The sequence below is a fragment of the Myripristis murdjan genome, chromosome 11, assembly GCF_902150065.1.
Source record: "Myripristis murdjan chromosome 11, fMyrMur1.1, whole genome shotgun sequence".
In the NCBI taxonomy this organism is placed as follows: domain Eukaryota; kingdom Metazoa; phylum Chordata; class Actinopteri; order Holocentriformes; family Holocentridae; genus Myripristis; species Myripristis murdjan.
The window spans coordinates 3,211,967-3,233,602 of record NC_043990.1 but is presented as its reverse complement, the minus strand read 5'-3'; positions in this window follow the sequence as shown (position 1 = coordinate 3,233,602).

The following is a 21,636-nucleotide window of genomic DNA, read 5'->3' as shown; positions in this document are numbered from 1 at the left end:
TTTATTTGAAAAACATATTTTTGTATTAAAGAGACTATTACTTTAATAACTCAACAGTACCAAAGAAACATATTGTAAGCATATTCATTTAAAACCAATATAACTGCCTCTGACGAAGGTCCACTCAAGTCAATGGCTTCTTGCTTAACAACTTTATTTAACTATTTGGTACGAAAAAATAACAATCCTGAGCTCTGTTATAAGCATTTTTCAGACTTCAGTCATCACCGTCAGACAGAAAACCTGACGGTGGTGACGTCTGACGGTGGTGACAAAAACCTGCTCTTTCACGTGATGAGCATGAGTTGTTCACATTAGCCAGCTTGTTTTCGCCCTGTTGCTACCTGCATCAGACCTCCTCTTAAAAAGTATACATTTATTCCATAATCTAATTTAATATTTTTTATACAGAAGTGACGGTGTTGACAATTTATGGTTGTGACAGTAGCAGTGTCCAAAAATATGAAGAGATTTAAGAGAAAATAGAAAACTTCCAGGAGCCTGAGTGGTCTTGAAGCATGCAGTAGAGCTGAAGGTTTGAAAAGGGCTCCTCAGGAATGTAATTGACCTTGTAGTTTTTTTATTTTTTTTTTTTTTAAATAAATATCTGACGAATATCTGGGACACATTTTGAGCAACCACAAAATAATAGTAAATATTGTTCAAAACCCATCGTTTGTAGTTTTTAATACATATTATGATGTACTCTTTCATGTGGTAAAGATATTATTCAATGAAATGATTACTTTTTGTTGTTTTAATCAAGTTGAAATGATTATCTCCTATCCGAGGACAACTGGTTTTGTAGGCCATGGGCCAACATATAATCATTAAATTAATACAAATTAAAAATAAACCTATAAAAGAACCTTACAAAGGACCCCCTGATTATTTTATTCATTAAAATGTTGTAAATTTCCAGCAGAAATAGCATTTTTCTTAGTGGGACGTGATTTATCCAAATTCTCAAGAATCAGTGAGGTATGAATGACACTGTAGAGTAGAACCGTCATTCAAACAAACAAACAAACAAACAAAAAATATATATGAGCATTCAGAATCGAGCGTTAAGGCCTGTGGTGTGGAGCTCAGTGCACCAGATTTCCCCTCTGTACTTCCTGTATGTGGTCCTTTGTATCAGTACTAACCAGTATCAGCACTAAAAATAGTAAATATGATTGTGTTGATCATGATCTGCCTCCTTCACACTTTCTTGCAACAAGAAGCTTTGAAAACATCTTTGTTGCCTTGTGTGAACAGACTGAAGTGGTGATTAATCCAATTATACTGAAGGAGCTAATTGAGAGCAGACGTGCAAATGAGTGTGCTTGTGCACATTTGGTCACTCGTGCTTTTGGAACATCTGCATGCTTCTTTAAAGCAGAGCTGGTTGCTGTTCTAACTCTTGTGGTAACAAGGAAACTGGTTCGTATCTGTCCTGCTTTGTCCTGACTGTCTGCACACTACGGTGAGGAAGAGTTTTCACTCACTGGTGGCCACTTCCAGTTTTGACACAGTACACTTTTTGATATTTAAAAGTTCCAAAAATGTCCCCAAATCCAACCTCTCTTTCTTTTAGACTAACTTCAGGAAACACATCAAACAAAATCACGAAAAATCAACATTGTGGGACCTTAAATTGAACATAGTCGACAATTTGGATTACTGTGCATTTTAGGGAATTATGTTTATTTTGTGGTCCATCTCTCTCTCAGTCACAGGAGTGTCCTGGATAAATAAACGGTACTACAGGGTTATGTTATAGCCATCGCCTCTAAATGTTTCAACTTTGTTTGTGAAAAATAAAGTTTTTCTGGAGACTCTGGATGTCAAATGACACCCAGTGCTACACGACCCATGAGCTTCACTGGTTGTTACAGTGACAGTGTAAGATGCCTACTGAAGCTGTGATAAATATTCAGATGTGTTAATGTTCTTGGGGCCTCAATGTGCACAAAGTGCACACATGCATGTTGCATTCTGTTCATTCTGTAGATGTAAGAAAGCTCAGGCTCATTAGAATTCACAACTAAGAAAAATCTCCTTGCGCCTCAACCTGCTTGCTTTGGTTATTTGTCTCAGTGTGACTGTAAGGTGTGACAGTCTCCTGTGGTTTGGGTGTTGGTCAGCTCTACAGCTTCTGAATCAAACCGTGCCAGGTTTGAGGTAATTACACGTGGTACGTGCCCCAAGATGGCTGCTCCCTCGTTGCCATGGAAAATAAGGTGAACTGCCCAGCCCTAATGATTAATGCCTTCATGGGCTGGTGCATCATGACTTTGGCTGGTTAATGTTGATTATTAAGAATTCGTTTTTTTCCATTGTCATTGGTGGAAAGTTGAACTTTAAATGGAGCCAAAATCGCAGAATGAAGGAAGTTCAGAGGATGAACAGCTTTGCTTACAGCTGATTGGCTGACAGTGGCTTGTCAGTGTCACTGCTGCTGTGGAAAAGGTTCAGTGCAGCTCAGCCAGCGACACCTCAGGGGTGTGTTTGTAGCTTCATGTCACCAGTTTCCATTAAACATGACTTGCCACCCGGTGGTTTGTCACCCATCATGTGAACGTCGCCTCAGACTGACCAGCTAATTCACATGAAGAAGAAAACACCAGCGTCACAGTCTGAGAACAGTTACTTGCTATGAACAATAGTGAGACTGTGTTTAAGTATAATCGTAATAAACATAATCCTAGATTTCTCTTTGAGACAGTAGCAAAGCTCACAAAAAAACAGCCATCTGCTACTAGCTTATCACTTACAGCAGATGATTTTCTGGACTTTTTTGGCAACAAGGTTGAGGAAATCAGGCAAAAAATTAATTCTGAATCCGCTGCAGCTCCTGCGGACTCATTGGCAGTCGCTAGCTCACCAATAGTCCCTACTATCTCGGTTTTTGAGGCTGTCTCACTTGATACCTTATCTAAGCTTGTGATAGCCTCTAAACCGACAACCTGCTTTCTTGATCCGCTACCTGCCAAGCTTTATAAAGAATCCTGGCCTTTACTGGGCTCTACAATGCTAGATATTGTTAATTTATCTCTTAGTACTGGCATTGTGCCCAGCAGCTTTAAGACAGCTGTGGTCAGACCGCTTTTAAAGAAACCACATCTTGATTCTAGTTCTTTGAATAGCTATCGCCCAGTTTCCAATCTCCCGTTCATGTCTAAAGTGCTCGAGAGAGTTGTCTTTCAACAACTCTCCACCCATTTGGCAGTGAATCAGCTGTATGAGCCTTTCCAATCAGCTTTCAGGGCCTGTCACTCCACTGAGACAGCACTTACTAGAGTTGCCAACGATCTTCTGTTGGCTATTGATGCGGACTCTACCTCTGTGCTTTTATTACTGGACCTCAGTGCAGCCTTTGATACTGTTGATCACTCCATTTTATTAGAGAGACTAACTGAGAATTTTGGTGTCACGGGCCAGGCTCGTGCATGGCTTAACTCATACTTATCTGAAAGAACACAGTCTGTCATGTACAATAATACTAGATCCAAATTCTCCAATGTTAAATGCGGGGTACCTCAGGGCTCAGTCCTGGGTCCTCTTCTCTTTTCCCTGTACATCTCGCCACTTGGACAAATTATACGTAGCCATGGTATTAATTTCCATTGTTATGCTGATGATACTCAGCTATATTTGCCCATAAAGGCTGATGATCCCACAGAGATCAATAGATTAGAGGTCTGTCTGGCTGCGGTAAAGAATTGGATGTCACTAAATTTCCTGCTATTAAACTCAGATAAAACTGAGATGTTAGTAGTCGGCCCTCCCAGACATAGACACTGTTTTGAACAGTTAACAGTTCTACTTGACAACTGTGTGATTTCACAAAGTGTGGCAGCCAAAAATCTCGGTGTTACTTTTGATCCCTGCTTATCCTTTGACAGGCACATTAAGGATATCACCAAGACTGCCTATTTTCATTTACGTAATATAGCACAAATTCGGTCTTCCCTGTCCATGGCTGACGCAGAGACCTTAATTCATGCATTTGTTTCAGCCAGACTTGATTACTGCAATGTTCTGTTTTCAGGTCTCCCACAGGCCAGCACCAAAAGTCTCCAGATGGTTCAAAATGCTGCAGCTAGGCTCTTAAGTAGAACAAGAAAATTTGATCATATTACTCCAATTCTGGCCTCCCTTCATTGGCTTCCTGTGCATATTAGATCTGACTTTAAGGTGCTTCTGTTAACCTACAAAATCTTAAATGGGTTTGCCCCATCTTATCTTTCACATCTCCTTAAACCCTACATTCCATCACGGGCTCTCCACTCTCAAAATGCGGGGCTGCTTTGCTTACCTAGGATTAAGAAGAAGTCAGCAGGTGGCCGGGCCTTTTCCTATCGTGCCCCGCTGCTATGGAATAACCTCCCTGCTGATGTCAGGCAATCTGAATCTGTTGATTCTTTCAAATCTAGATTAAAAACTCATCTCTTCGGCCTAACTTATGGCTGACAGTTAGTGGTACGGTGGGCTGGTTCTCTGTCTCAGTGAAGTAACCCAAGCACTCACCTGCCGACGAGATTATGAGATTATTGCTCTCACGGAGCTAATTATCAATTAGTCTTCTCCAGATAATTAATGTGCCACCTTTGTCTCTGTGTGAGTGTGTGTGAATGGTTGATGTGTGTTTGTCCGAGTGCGTGCTGTCTATTTTAGATCCAGGTCATCGTGGTGTAGGTGGCTGTGTGGCCCGGGTCCCTGGCTGCTCTGGTGCATCCAGCTTGCCTTGGCGTCATCATCCCTCATCCGCCACCTATCTATTCCCATACATTTTATTGTTTGTTATCTGTGTTTACAACATCTATTGCACGTCTGTCCGTCCTGGGGAGGGATCCCTCCTCTGTTGCTCCCCTGAGGTTTCTTCCTATTTTTCTCCCTGTTAAAGGGGTTTTTTTAGGGAGTTGTTCCTCATCCGATGTGAGGGTCTAAGGACAGAGGATGTTGTATTTTTCTGTAAAGCCCTTTGGGACAAATTTGTATTTGTGATTCTGGGCTATACAAATAAATAAAATTGAATTGAATTGAATTGAATTGAATTGAATTGAATCAGATTTTTATTTTTATTATAATGACGAGCAGACTTCAAGCAAAGACTGCCTGAAATTTGATTAGAAGTTGTATCTAATTAGGTAAACATGTCATGTGATGCAGGCTCCTTTTGGGCCAATCAGTAACGAGATGTTCATCGGTTTCATTAACACCAGACCGGAGGCCTCCAGCCTGTTACATTTAAGTTTTGATCTTAGTCTGTTTTGATGTTCGATCTTTGATACCTGATGATACCTTAGGTTTGTGAAGTACAGTTTCATTTTGGTCACATTTGTCGAGTGTTAAAAGCAGAACCCAGCGCTACACAGCTCTGTTTCAGAGAAGATAGGGAATCTATTTCTCACAGATCCAGTAGTTTGTTTGATAACTGTTCACTTCTTTCCAGTGTCCTTTTTCACAGCAGCTTGCTGCTCTGGAAGACCTGGGGGTCTGAGGTTGATTTTTCCAGTATCTGCAGAACAAACAACATATTATACTTTTTAATAGAGCCGCGGTTGTCTGTTATTGTCATTATGCAAAATATCTCACATTAAAAATGATCCATAATCAGAAACAGACTATTATTATATTATATTATGATATTAGATTATTTTTTTCTTTAAAGTGATGTCACCTAAAGAACAGCTCAGTTAATCAAAATGTAAAAATAACATGACTATGAATTGGATTGTATGATTTGGATAAAAGTCTGCATTGTTTCACAAGTCTGCCGGACCGGAAAATTACATTCAGATTTCACATAATCGTATCACGGTTGATTCTACATGGTCCACATTCCAGCAGCTCCTCATGTTTGGAAAGCCTAAAAATGTTTAGAAGTTTCATGGAAAAATGAACCTACTGTTGAACAGCCATTCTGTTCTTAAAGAACAGTGAGTTTGACGACACTGTATTAAGAAAAAATCTTACGTTACTGTGATTGGTGATTTGTCCACCCACTCCCACTCCATCGTCTGTGACTGTTGTTTCCACACTGTCCACAGACCAATCCAGGAAGCTCTTTTCATCTTCAGTCCTCTGACAAAATCCTGATAATTTTGCAGAAGGGGCCATTATCATTTTTCTGTTCCTTTACTAGTGTTTCCATTGTTGTCAACTCAGGTTTTGATTATCTTTGAATGGTATGAATCCAAACGAATCAAAGGATTGAAAAACAGCTGCAACTGGAAGCATTTTAAAGAGTGGCTTTAAAGAAATTCTAAAGAAACCCTTTAAAATGACTGCACAATGCCTAAGTGTTGTGAAGGCAAAGTACTTTTTATTAAGATACAATAACATATTGTATAAAAATAAAAATTTTCATGACTAATTTAGAAACAAAGTAGGCTAGTACAGATAAACCTTCTTTGACAACAGTGAAATTAATATATAAACATCAGCTTATATCCAGATATACAGTGCATTCAGAACGTACTCAGACCCCCTTCAGTTTTTTCATTTGATGTTGCAGCCTGATGCTTCAGTCTTTTACATTCTTTTTTTCTCTCATTAATCCACACTCAGTACCCTATAATTACAACATGAAAACAGAATTGTAGATTTTTTTTTATTATTATTTATTAAAGACTAAAAACTGACATTGACATAAATATTCAGACTCTTTACTCAGTATTTTGTTGAAGCACCTTTGGCAGCAGTTACAGCCTCCAGTCTGTTTGGGTATGACGCAACAAGCTTTGCACACCTGGATTGGGGGATTTGCTGACATTTTCTTTAATTTATTTATTTATTTATTTATTTTTTGGAAATCCTCTCAATCAGGTTGGATGGGAACCGCCGGTGGACAGCCATTTTCAGGTCTGTGATATTTCAGCTTTTCCTTTTAAGGAAATTTGCAATAACTAAATAAATATATAAAATTCTTTTTTCACTTCGTCATTCTGGGGTACTGAGTGCAGATTAATGAGAGAAAAGATTAATTTAAATGATTGGAGCATCAGGAACATAACAGAAGTGAAAAAAGTGAAGGGGGTCTGAATACTTTATAAATGCACTGTAGAGATAGATAGATAGATAGATAGATAGATATGCCAACACACATGTAAGTGCACAAACAGTATACACATGCACACTATTATTAGACACACACATACACACACATACACACACCTGTTCCTCTTTGCTGTTGATCACCACCAGATCTGCTCCTTTACTCCGACATTTCTCTCTGCTCTGCCACCAGGTGTCGCTCTCAGTAGATGTGTAGTAGCAGCTGCATCCAGATCTGTTCCATCCTTCAGGACACCACTTCCCTTATTGTCAAACAGTTGTTTTAGAGAGACATTTCAGTTCATACAGTATCACTGACTGGACTTATTTTATATGCAGATTTATTTAAAATCCTGTCTCACCTTCAATGTGCCTCTTCAGCTCATTCACTTCAGTCTGTAACTGGTCTCTCTCCTCAGTCAGGTTGTGGTAACTGGTCTGTAACTGGTCTCTCTCCTCAGTCAGGCTGTGGTAACTGGTCTGTAACTGGCTATGACTCGTGTTGTGGTTGTCTCTTTCCATAATGACTGAAATATCTAGTGATGACACAAAACCCATGTAAACAAAATGAAAATATTCTGTTTTAAAACACTGTATCAAAAGTCCATTTACTGCAATAGAAAAATGCGTGGGTTCACATGATTAATTCCTCTGCAGTAATGAAATGTGAGAAGAGTTGACCATCAGAATTTCACAAGATCTTCATCTAAATCACATAATTTAAAGTTTGTAATGACCTTTATGAAATGTTATTATTCTCACAATATACAGTGGACAGAGTGATATACTAATGATGATGATGTTTAGAACAGCTGTTTCTTCAGCTAAAATTATAACACCTTTATAATTATGTTATGTTCATGTCTTCATTCATGTCCACCTAAAGTCTAAATGTTGCCCTTGAACATTTCTGTCCATTTCAACACAAACAAGCTGTTCACCAGTGTCAGTGAAGTGTGAACTTCCTTTTGCAGCTGTAAACTGTCATTCATGAGCATCAGAAAAAAAAAAAAGGAGTCAAGTCAGGACACCTACTAATCTCAGAACAGCAAAACAAGACACTGAAAACACCAATTGATCATAGTGTAGAAGGAGTTCAGATATTATGATCTAAATATGAGATCCTCACAGTTTATGGACAAGACGATGATCCCAGCTGCTAGCAGAAGAGCCAGCAGGCCCAAACTCACGGCAGCAGCTCTGGAGGAGCTTCTGTGGATGGAAGCTGGAAGCTGCTTTTCAGTGTGTTGCTCTACAGAGGCAAAATACACAGAGAATATTCACACCAAGTATCTTTGGAGCTCATTACAGAGGTCCAACAGAGAGCAACTGCATTTGACTTTGGCTTTGTTTCTCATGTTTGGACCAGGAAGTTACAGTGCAGGTGACCGCACCCCAACCAAGTGAGTATTAACACTGAGAGAAGTCAGTACACAGAGTTTCAAGAGGTTAGTGCAGAAGTGGTGAGAATAGAGAGGCACACATCCAAATTTCAAAATGTTAAAAGTGAGAACACAGCATCAAATTCCATACATTTAGTGGAGCACACACATTATGTACTTTGGTAAGAAAAGCCTTCATCACAGCATCAGGTGTTGCTTTGCTGTTTTTCTAGTTGTTTTTCTGTGGACTTTGCTGTCTTTGGCTGTGCACTCCTACAGGAATCCCACTGTAGAAGCACTTCTCTAAACACTGATATCATTTAGTGGTGGGAAGCAATGAAACCTTAACCTCATCACTTTTTGCTTTTGCAGAATGATGTTAAAACTGTACAAACTTGAAAGTGAACCAAGGGTTCATAACTCAGTTAATTACAACAAACACACAGACATACACATTCTCAAGCCTTCAATTAATAGTATCAGGTTGTAATTATTTTAAATTTACCTCCGTCTTGCCCTCCGGTGGCGTTTTGGATATCGTCCGTGTGTGTCAGAAGGTCAGACTGATGGTCTCTGTAAGTGTCTGCACTCTCGTAGATCACCACCGGCCTCTCCTCCCACTCTTCTCCCCCCTCTCCAGCTCCTCTGTTATATCTCACCTTCTTAGCCAAGTATGGTTTGACACAAATATCCATCAACATCTTGAGGGACCAAAGAACTGAAAGTAACTTTACTTTACTGCAGTCTCGATGTACCGATTTTGTACTGCATTAGTACATTACTATAAAATTACCGGAGTTGCTAAATAAATCTGTCGCACTGGCTATAATAATTAAACTGTCTGTGTTTAGTCAGTTGATGTTGCTGTCAGTGTTTCTTGACCAGGTTTCATCATGCGTCTGTTTCTGTCTGTGTGTCAGCCACAGAGATTCAGCAGGAAAACACACCACACTTCCTCACAGAGAGTTTTGTGCTTATGCATGTGTGAATGTAGCTTATCACATTTAACACATCTGTGTGCATGTTGCTCAGAGACCTGAGTGATGATTTATTCAGTGTAAAAAGCAGAAATCTGCATGGAGTTGCATTTTCTCTGTTTCAATTTGGACTACATCTAAAGCCATTATGCAAATGTATAACTTTATAAATGCTAAAATTTTTTCAGAGAAAAGATCACTAACAAAAGAACAGAGAAACTGTAAATTCAACCCAGACAATGTTATGAACCTGACCCTGTCTCTCCACCAGAGAGCTCTCTACAAGGTTTGTCAGCTATAAGTAAGGACAGGTTAAGCAAAATAGTCTAAGCCCTCACCCAGACCCCATTCCTACTGGTTTGTTGAAAAGGGGTTTTGATTGCCTGTCTCTGCAGACCAGATATTCCACTTCTATGTAGATGATGGTCAACTTTACATATTTGGTACACCCGGCAAACTGACTTCTTTCTACACTTTAACAAGTGTATGACTCGGTTTTAAAATTTACACTCTCAGCCACGGAATCTCAGTGTTATCCCTGATTAAGATTTAAAGTTTGAGCCCCTGCATGAGGTATGATTCAAAAAAGACTTCTTACCTGAAGAGCATTGGAAAAGCACAACCATTTATTTCTCTGTCTGACACAGAAAAACTGTATTGATTGATTGATAATGCAGTGGCTTATAATGAAACCAAAACATGTTGAAACAAAAGTAAATGTAACATATTTTATTAATGTGCCTCTGCAAAATCATTCCTCTTTTATGTCGCAGTCACTTCATTTTAGTATCAGGTATGAATTACACTGTAGAGTAGAACAATCATTCAAACCAAAAAAATACATTTGAGCATTCAGAATGGAGCATTAAGGCCTGTGGTGTGAAGCTCAGAGCACCAGATTTCCCCTCTGTACTTCCTGTATGTGGTCCTTTGTGTCAGTACTAAAGCAGAGCTGGTTGCTGTTCTAACTCTTGTGGTAACAAGGAAGCTGGTTCGTATCTGTCCTGTTTTGTCCTGACTGTCTGCACACTATGGTGAGGAGAAGTTTTCACTCATTGGTGGCCACTTTCAGTTTTGACACAGTACACTTTTTGATATTTAAAAGTTCCAAAAATGTCCCCAAATCCATCGTCTCTTTCTTTTAGACTAACTTCAGGAAACACATCATAACTGGACTTTGTCCCTCCCCTCACTAAAGAGGCACAGAAACCCACCCAGTCAGACCAGTGTGCAGTGTTTGAACTGGATCGCCTCCACTCAGCAGGTTTACCTCAGTTGAATTCTTGGAGCGGCAGCTGTCAGCCAATCAGAGTTCAGTATTGACACAGTTTTGCTTTCACATTCATTCAGTTTAACTTGATCAATTCAGCTTTTTATAAATTACATGTATTTGCAAAATGTGACATTATTCTAATCCTGAGCCACAGTACATTTGAGACAGAATCAAAAAAACAAAATTAGGAAAAATCAACATTGTGGGACCTTAAACTGAACCTAACAGACATTTTGGATTGCTGTGCATTTTAGGGAATTATGTTTATTTTGTGGTCCATCTCTCTCTCTTAGTCTCAGGAGTGTCCTGGATAAATAAATGGTACTACAGGGTTATGTTATAGCCATCGCTTCTAAATGTCTCAACTTTGTTTGTGAGAAATAAAGTTTTTCTGTCGGTTCTGGATGTCAAATGGCACCCAGTGCTACACGACCCATGAGCTTCACTGGTTGTTACAGTGACAGTGTAAGATGCCTACTGAAGCTGTGATAAATATTCAGATGTGTAAATGTTCTTGGGGCCTCAATGTGCACAAAGTGCACACATGCATGTTGCATTCTGTTCATTCTGTAGATGTAATAAAGCTCGGGCTCGTTAGAATTCACAACTAAGAGAAATCTCCTTGCGCCTCAACCTTCTTGGTTTGGTTATTTGTCTCAGTGTGACTGTAAGGTGTGACAGTCTCCTGTGGTTTGGGTGTTGGTCAGCTCTACAGCTTCTGAATTGAACCGTGCCAGGTTTGAGGTAATTACACGTGGTACGTACCCCAAGATGGCTGCTCCCTTGTTGCCATGGAAAATAAGGTGAACTGCCCAGCCCTAATGATTAATGCCTTCATGGGCTGGTGCATCATGACTTCAGCTGCTTAATGTTGATTATTAAGAATGAGTTTTTTCTCCATTTTCATTGGTGGAAAGTTGAACTTTAAATGGAGCCAAAATTGCAGAATGAAGGAAGTTCAGAGGATGAACAGCTTTGCTTACAGCTGATTTGCTGACAGTGGCTTGTCAGTGTCACTGCTGTGGTGGAAAAGGTTCAGTGCAGCTCAGCCAGCAACACCTCAGGGGTGTGTTTGTAGCTTCATGTCACCAGTTTCCATTAAACATGACTTTCCACCCAGTGGTTTGTCACCCATCATGTGAACGTCGCCTCAGACTGACCAGCTAATTCACATGAAGAAGAAAACACCAGCGTCACAGTCTGAGAACGGTTACTTGCTATGAACAATAGTGAGACTGTGTTTAAGTATAATCAGATTTTTATTTTTATTATAATGACGAGTAGACTTCAAGCAAAGACTGCCTGAAATTTGATTAGAAGTTGTATCTAATCAGGTAAACATGTCATGTGATGCAGGCTCCTTTTGGGCCAATCAGTAACGAGATGTTCATCAGTTTCATCAACACCAGACCGGAGGCCTCCAGCCTGTTACATTTAAGTTTTGATCTTAGTCTGTTTTGATGTTCGATCTTTGATACCTGATCTTAGGTTTGTGAAGTAAGGTTCATTTTGGTCACATTTGTCGAGCATTAAAAGCAGAACCCAGCGCTACACAGCTCTGTTTCAGAGAAGATAGGGAATCTATTTCTCACCACCAAACATTATTTAAGCAATAAGCCCCGAGAGGCCGTGGGTTACAGTGATTTTACAACAGCTGAGGGGCGTTCTTATCTAAGGCACAACGCCCAGTGGAGTTGTAAAATCACTGAAACTCATGGCTTCAAGGGGCTTATTGCTTTTATAAAACGGTTACCGTACATATAGCTCATAAAATAAACACACAAGAAAAATTGAGAACTATTCATTCTTCCACCAAGCAAGATAGAGTGGACAGAATGGTTGCCAAGCAACACAGACGCTAGATTGCTTTTTCATCTAGCGCCATCATCATGTCACATTAGGCTATTTGTGCTCGTTAATGTTGAATTGGATATTTCCATTAATAGTGTTCAATTATGTTTGGACTCCTCTTTGCAGGCACGGTGGCGTGCGTTTCGAACCAGGTGTGTTTTTGCGCAGCTGTATGTCTAACGTCGGTTGTAACAATAACAATAATAATAAAAGTATACTGTTAATTTACCATAGATCGCCGCTGTCACACTGTGTCCGTTTGGGTGGAGATAAAAGGCAGGTGGATCAGGAGGCAGCAGGGAGAGGTAGGCTATTTCTCCAGGGAGGCCACCGGACACAGTGGGTTACCCGGCTGCTCATATATGAATCCCCTCAGACTTTCTATGTTTTTTTCGGCATCATCTTTGTGATTTTTTGTGCGTTCAGGGTGACATATTTTAGGCCATTTTCGTCGTGGCGAATGCTGAAGGAGTCGGCCTTTACAGTTTTTTATGATTGCTTACACACTAAGAACATACACTTAAACCAATGTGACAAAACTTGAACTAATTGGAACTATTCCTTAAACACAGCGTGGCCATACCTTAGACACATGTGCTGCTCTGAACTGTGTTTGCTATTCTGCAGCACACTTCCTCCTTAACACCAGACACTGTTTCATACAGAAGACACCTCGCTCAAAAATGAAATCATGTGGTTACCATTGGGAAAATACTTATGTTCAAAATATAAAACACATCGGGTAATTAGAAAACCCGAGACACACACATGAAAGCACTAACTCAGAAAACTGAACACCAACCAGTTAGGGCCTAAGCTCTACAAGCAGACCCCAGGTCAGCCATTTTGAGTACTTTGTGTGGAGGCAGTGAGAGAAAGAGGCACAGGAAGACATCGTATGCGATGTGGATGAGATTTTGTGGCTGTACGTAGTTTGATTTTGTTGTATTGTTTTATTTTTGCTTTACATACTATGTATGTATGTTTATTTATGTTTGTCAGCTCAGAAACCCTGGTTTCAAAACAGTTAATCCATCGGCCTAATGAGAGGCGCTCTTCCCAAAATAACACATTTTGTTTGCAAAAGGCTCTCACCATGACAAAACATTTCAGACATGCAGCAAAAGCACATTTTGTCAGCGCCCAATACAACTAATCCACTCACTCACTTCATACTCAACACCAAAATGCAACATACTCTTTTCAGTCTGAGCAGGTTCAACCTTACTTTCTCCTGTGTGGATTACAGTCATATTTCTTTTTGACAATTTACATAGTTACATATTGTAAAGTAAGTAGCAAAGGCCAATATTTCCCTCAAACAACTCAACTTCTGCCCAAATGAGAAGATTCCTTCAGTCAGCTCTACTGTACTGTAACACAGCTGACAGCAGAATACAAAATACAGCTGTCAGTTTGAACAAGGTTCTCCTGTGAGCTACACATTCAAATGTGAACTTACAGTAAAGAACTGCATCCAAACTCAGAAAGACTTTGAAGTGAAATTTTACTGTATTGATGGGAAAACTGAAATACTGTAATTCACATACAGTATTACACAGAAAAAACTCAAAGGAGTTGAAAAAAATACAGAATACAATTTATAGGCCCTTTTTTGTAGATGCATACTGATTGATTGGTGAATGGTGATTTGTGGAAAGGGTAGTGATGCAGGTGCACCAGTGATTTCACAGTGATGCAGGTGCAAAAGAGTGTGAAAAATGTGTGAATCCAATGAAAAGGTATGAACACATTTGCAAAAGAAAACTTCTGCTGTGGTTTGGAGGTGAAGATGATGACAAAGTGGATCCCAGTTCCATTATCCTGGAAAAAGTGATTGAAAAAAACTGTACTGTAAAGTACAGTTTACTCTATACTGTATACAGTTTTGAGTTGACACCTTTCTTATTTATTTTTATTTTTTGGTTATTTTGCAAACAGTTGTTACTGTGAAAATGTGCTTAATTTCTATTTTGAGCTTTGCAGAATTCTTTTTGAAGAAATAAATGAAAAGCAGTAAAAAAAAAAAAAACTGCAGTGTTTTGTGTTCAGTGTGTTATTGTGTTGCTGCTGATGTGAAAGTGTGTTCATATGTTGGAAATGTTTATCCTTTTGTCATCAGAGTTACATTTTGACAAAGGATTTTTAAGTTTTGATGACTGAGTTTCAGTTTGCCATGAATGTGAATGTTTTTTTTCCAGGTGTTGTGTCTTACAGTTTTTTTCATTCGCTTTTTCCAGTATAATGAAACTGGGATCCACTTTGTCGTCATCTTCACCTCCAAACCACAGCAGAAGTTTTCTTTTGCAAATGTGTTCATACGTTTTCATTGGATTCACACATTTTTCAGGCTCTTTTGCGCAACACTTCTCACATGTGTCATTTACATGGCCCTGACTCCATTGACTTCACTATCGTAGTCAAAAGCAAAACATCTGCTCACAGCTGATAGAAATGAGCTGCATCACTGTGAAATCACCTGTGCACCTGCATCACTGCCCTTTCCACAAATCACCATTCACCAATCAATCAGGATGCACCTACAAAAAAGGGGCCTATAAATTGTATTCTGTATTTTTTTTTTTTCTCAACTCCTTTGAGTTTTTCTGTGTAATACTGTATGTGAATTACAGTATTTCAGTTTTTGCCATCAATACAGTCAAATTTCACTTCAAAGTCTTTCTGAGTTTGGATGCAATTCTTTACTGTAAGTTCACATTTGAATGTGTAGCTCACAGGAGAACCTTGTTCAAACTGACAGCTGTATTTTGTATTCTGCTGTCAGCTGTGTTACAGTACAGTAGAGCTGACTGAAGGAATCTACTCATTTGGGCAGAAGTTGAGTTGTTTGAGGTAAATATTGGCTTTTGCTACTTGCTTTACAATATGTAACTATGTAAATTGTCAAAAATATGACTGCAGTACACACAGGAAAAAAGTAAGGTTGAACCTGCTCAGACTAAAAAGGGTGTGTTGCATTTTGGTGTTGAGTATGAAGTGAGTGAGTGGCTGGATTATGTCGCTTGACTGCAAGTTGTATTGGGCAGTGACAAAATGTGCTTTTGCTGCATGTCTGAAATGTTTTGGGATGGTAAGAGCCTTTTGCAAACAAAATGTGTTATTTTGGGAAGAGCGCCTCTCATTAGGCCGATGGATTTACTGTTTTGATACCAGGGTTTCTGAGTCGATAGAGGAGGTAAAGCGATTGAAAAAAACTGTATTTGCGTTGTGTTTAGAATTTTGGCACAGTGAGCAAAGCATTTGCAAAAAAAAAAACTGTAATTTGTGGTTGCCATCGTACACCTTGCGTCCCATATGAAGCTGCACGTCAAACCAGACTTTAGAGACAAGCCCCCAGGGGCGCCGCCAGGGATTTTGGGCCCCATGAAAAGAAATCTTAGTGGGCTTGTATAGCCAACCAATGGGCCTGCGAAAAATTTTGATGCTGTTTTATATAAAACTATGCATTTTAATGATATTTTTGACTATCATTCCCATATTTGTGAAAAGAACAACATGACAGTTACTTGGTTACTGCTCACTGTCTCTCTTGTAGTCCTGCTTGCAGGTCTAATTTATCTCCAAAACTGTAGACTCACAGGTGGTGGCATTGGATTTGGGGTGAAAAAATACATATATGAGGTTATATGGTCATTACAATTTAATCCTCTGATTTCCAGAAAATATAAACATTTCTCTGATTGTATTGAGAGCAGTAACTCAGTCTGCATGTACCAGAAATGTTCTCCTCTGTTCCTACTGCAAAGCAGGGGGGCGAGAGTCCCAAACTACGGACCAAACATTCTATTTCAGTGATAGCTGAATTTGAACTACATTATATATACAAATACATATACATATGAATACAAAGTATACCACACAAATCCTTGTTCAAATCTGAATCTATTGGTATATGTATGTATACAGTACAGGCCAAAAGTTTGGACACACCTTCTCATTCAATGCGTTTTCTTTATTTTCATGACTATTTACATTGTAGATTCTCACTGAAGGAATCAAAACTATGAATGAACACATGTGGAGTTATGTACTTAACAAAAAAAGGTGAAATAACTGAAAACATGTTTTATATTTGAGTTTCTTCAAAATAGCCACCCTTTGCTCTGATTACTGCTTTGCACACTCTTGGCATTCTCTCGATGAGCTTCAAGAGGTAGTCACCTGAAATGGTTTTCACTTCACAGGTGTGCCTTATCAGGGTTAATTAGTGGAATTTCTTGCTTTATCAATGGGGTTGGGACCATCAGTTGTGTTGTGCAGAAGTCAGGTTACTGCACAGCCGGCAGCCCTATTGGACAACTGTTAAAATTCATATTATGGCAAGAACCAATCAGCTAACTAAAGAAAAATGAGTGGCCATCATTACTTTAAGAAATGAAGGTCAGTCAGTCCGGAAAATTGCAAAAACTTTAAATGTGTCCCCAAGTGGAGTCGCAAAAACCATCAAGCGCTACAACGAAACTGGCACACATGAGGACCGACCCAGGAAAGGAAGACCAAGAGTCACCTCTGCTTCTGAGGACAAGTTCATCCGAGTCACCAGCCTCAGAAATCGCAAGTTAACAGCAGCTCAGATCAGAGACAAGATAAATGCCACACAGAGTTCTAGCAGCAGACCCATCTCTAGAACAACTGTTAAGAGGAGACTGCGCCAATCAGGCCTCCATGGTCAAATAGCTGCTAGGAAACCACTGCTAAGGAGAGGCAACAAGCAGAAGAGATTTGTTTGGGCCAAGAAACACAAGGAATGGACATTAGACCAGTGGAAATCTGTGCTTTGGTCTGATGAGTCCAAATTTGAGATCTTTGGTTCCAACCGCCGTGTCTTTGTGAGATGCAGAAAAGGTGAACGGATGGATTCCACATGCCTGGTTCCCACTGTGAAGCATGGAGGAGGAGGTGTGATGGTGTGGGGGTGTTTTGCTGGTGACACTGTTGGGGATTTATTCAAAATTGAAGGCACACTGAACCAGCATGGCTACCACAGCATCCTGCAGCGACATGCCATCCCATCCGGTTTGCGTTTAGTTGGACCATCATTTATTTTTCAACAGGACAATGAGCCCAAACACACCTCCAGGCTGTGTAAGGGCTATTTGACCAAGAAGGAGAGTGATGGAGTGCTGCGGCAGATGGCCTGGCCTCCACAGTCACCTGACCTGAACCAAATCGAGATGGTTTGGGGTGAGCTGGACCGCAGAGTGAAGGCAAAGGGGCCAACAAGTGCTAAACACCTCTGGGAACTCCCTCAAGACTGTTGGAAAACCATTTCAGGTGACTACCTCTTGAAGCTCATCGAGAGAATGCCAAGAGTGTGCAAAGCAGTAATCAAAGCAAAGGGTGTCTATTTTGAAGAAACTAGAATATAAAACATGTTTTCAGTTATTTCACCTTTTTTTGTTAAGTACATAACTCCACATGTGTTCATTCATAGTTTTGATTCCTTCAGTTAGAATCTACAATGTAAATAGTCATGAAAATAAAGAAAACGCATTGAATGAGAAGGTGTGTCCAAACTTTTGGCCTGTACTGTATATCCCCATAAAGTTGGAACAAGGCATTTAAAAAAGACAAAAAACAACAACAACAACAACAACAACAAGGCATAAGAAGAAGAAGAAGAAGAAGAAGAAGAATTTAGCACCTGGGTTACAATACAAATTCACAAAAAGAGTACAGAAATGAAAATTACAGAAACCCTAAATGCCACTGTGTATGTCATCTAGCCAATGACAGGTAGAATAATAAGAATCACTTCACTGCCCTCTTGTCTGCGTGGGGAATTGAACCCCTGGTCTCTTGCATGGCAGGCGGAAACTTTGCGGGTACTTTGGCTGCACTTGGGCAGATACTCCATTCATGTTGGTAACTTATGAAAAACAGCAAAGTCCGATCGGTTTGAAGAGCTAGCGCAGCTGCAGGACCAAACCATTTCATGCAGATGGGGGGGTTTACTTTGAGGTCAATTGGGATTTTTAAGTAAAAACAAAGAGATCATAATGGTAGTATTATTTCTGAGATATATATATATATATATATATACACACACACACATATATATTCAATGATGGTTTAATAATTTTATATTAGTTTTTACCTATTTTTGGGGCCCCTGTCAGGCAAGGGCCCTTGGAATTGTCCTAACTTTCCCCCATATATGGACCCTGTGGAAACGATGGACTGGGCCACCATTGTGGAGCAGGATGTCCCAGACTGGTATAGGTATAGAACTGGCTATCCCTGACTGGGCTAAAATGCCCCCTGATGAGACTGACTGGGCAACCAGACACCAGGCCGTCTCTGACAGGGCTGTTATTGACCAGACTGAAGCCAAGACCACAACACAAGGACAAAACTCAAGAAAAAATGGACTTAAAAAAAAACTGAAATTACTGAATTTAAAAAGTATTCATGAAAATACACAGAAAAGCAACTCATTTACAGTAACATCAGTAAATGTAATTTGTTTGTTCCACCTCTGACATTGGTAACAATATTGACAATATTAACAGCAGCTTAAGCTTATTAAAGTGTGTCTGGAAAATGTGGATATTTCAACAGGATGCCACAGACCAGGACCCTGTGGACCAGGAAACGATGGACTGGGCCACCATCGTGGAGCAGGACGTCCCAGACAGGTCTGAAACAGAAGTGGCTATCCCTGACTGGGCCAAAATGCCCCGTGATGAGACCGACTGGGCGACCAGACACCAGGCCGTCTCTGACGGGGCTAAACTGAACCAGGCTGACGTGAAGCTGCAGGCTCCTGAAAACACCACCACAAAGGAAGATGCCTGCCAGCAAAAGATGGCCTGGCTTGAGGAGGCCCTGAAAAAAGTGACTGCAGAGAAGCAGCAACAGGACGTGGAGATGAAGAGCCTGAGAGCTCACAGTGAGGCTCTCCAGCTGGAGTCTGTCCTCATCAAGGAGGAAAATGCCAGACTGACCACCATGGCAGACAGAACCTCCAAGAACCTCGAAAGCCTCCTGGAAGCTCAGACAGCAGAGAGCTCCAGGAAGGAACAGATCTGGAGTGAGGAGAAGAAAATCCTGAAGGACACGGCAGAAAAGATGGAGAGGGATCTGAAGAAAAGTGTGGAGTGAGGAAAGAGAGGCTCTGACTGCTAAGCTGTCCTCTGTGGAGAGAGAGAAGACACAGCTTGAGGAGGGAATGGAAACCCAAGCTGAGAAACTGTCCCTACTCACAGAGAAACACTCTGAAGCTCAGGAGAAATGCCATGAGATGGGAGACATGGTTTCCTCCCTCCAAGAACGCCTGAGCAGCAAAAAGAGTCTGGCTGACAAGGAAACTCAGAGTGGAGACCAGAGGAAACAGCAGGAGGAGGAATCAAACACCTCCGAGAGCCACCTGCTGTCCCAGATCTCTCTCCTGGAGGACAGCTGCCAGAAGAAGAGCTCTCTGCTGGACATGGAGAGGACGCTCAGACGCTCGATGGTTCCCTCCTTCACCAAAACTGTAGCGGCCCTCACAGAGGAGGATGAAGGTCTCCTGAGCCAAGTCAGCCAGGCCCAAAGAGCTCAGAAGGAGAGCCAGAGGAGGTGGAAGGAGTGCCAGGTAGAGCTGACTGAGAAGGAGGACAGCTGGAGGAGGAGCGTCAGGAGCATGGAGGAGGACAGCAGCTCCAAGGAGAGCATGTGGCTGCTAAGGGAACAGGAGTGGGAGGAGGAGAGGAGCTCACTGGAGGAGCAGCTCCAAGTCCAGGCCCACATGAACGCCGAGCTTCAGGTACAGTCGTCTCTCTGATTATTTTGGAAGGAGAAGGACTGAGGATCAAGTCTCATTGTGTTCTTTTGCTTCGGAGAGAAAAGAGCCACTGTGTTGTTGTGGTTCAGAGAACTTTGTAAATGTGACTGAGACGTGGCCTTCATTTTAGAAGGCCACGTCTAGAGCAGAAAACAAGTCTTGAAGTCTTTTGAAATGTAACGCAACATATCGACTTTGTGTTTTCAGGAGAAGAAGAAGAAGAAGAAGAAGAAGAAGAAGAAGAAGAAGAAGAAGAAGAAGAAGAGCGTGTGGAACCGACTGTTGGGTGGAGGAGACCAACCGACCAACCAATCAATAAAAAATCAACTAAACTTGAGCACTGATGCAATTTATAACAAGACAAAATAATGAAATGTAACTGATGTGTTCAGGGTTATCTGGAGAAATTGTCTATGATGTAATTCATGTTTGTGCGTGGCCGACATGCTCAGAGACGTTTGTTGTATGTGCAAGCTAACATGTTCGTCAGGAAATTCCACTACTGTTCTGATCATGTTAAAGTGAATTTGTTCAGAGCCTACTGCTCCCCTGTGTATACAGCACCCCTATGGGTCAATTATAAAAAGGAGACTTTGCGTAAACTCTTGCGTACAATGATTGTTTGAGGATATTGCTGCAGAAGCCTAGGAGCAGCAGTGCCAGTAAGCTCTTTTGTGACTCAGGGTTAAGCACTTTACAGACTCTCTTGAAGAACCTGATGTTTAAGTTTATGTCTAGACTCGATGAGTTATGATGATGCTGTGTAACCCCAAGTGCAGTTTGGTTAGATACTGTTCGCATTTGTGGAAACATTGGTATGAATGCCTGCTAAGACTGTCATAAATTTAGTATGTCTTTTTAATCTGTCTGTATGTTTTTTTTTTTTATTATTATTATTTTTTAAATGTTGTTTGTTATTTAATTGGGCTTGAGCCTGAAATAAAGTTCATATATATCTTCCTTTCCTTCAGACTTTTGTATTTAACAGTGACCTCAAAATACTTTCTTCCATCTGAGGTGTAAATTCAGGTTTTTATGTTTTATGAAGCATTTCAGGGATTATTCAGGAAATATAAGACTGATCTAATTAAGATAAATCCGAGGAGTAATTGAATACTGTTGGTTTACTGTTTCCTGACTGACTGCTCACTGGGAAATGGGAACACAGTTTGTGTCTTTCTGATGCTAAATGGACGGCACACAAAACCTTGTGAGCTGCAGTGACTGGACTCAGCAGGATGAGCTGCTCTCCCTTTGGACACTGATAATTCTGCTGTCCAATCATTTCCTGACAGCCACTGAGTGTTGATGCTGATGCGCTGA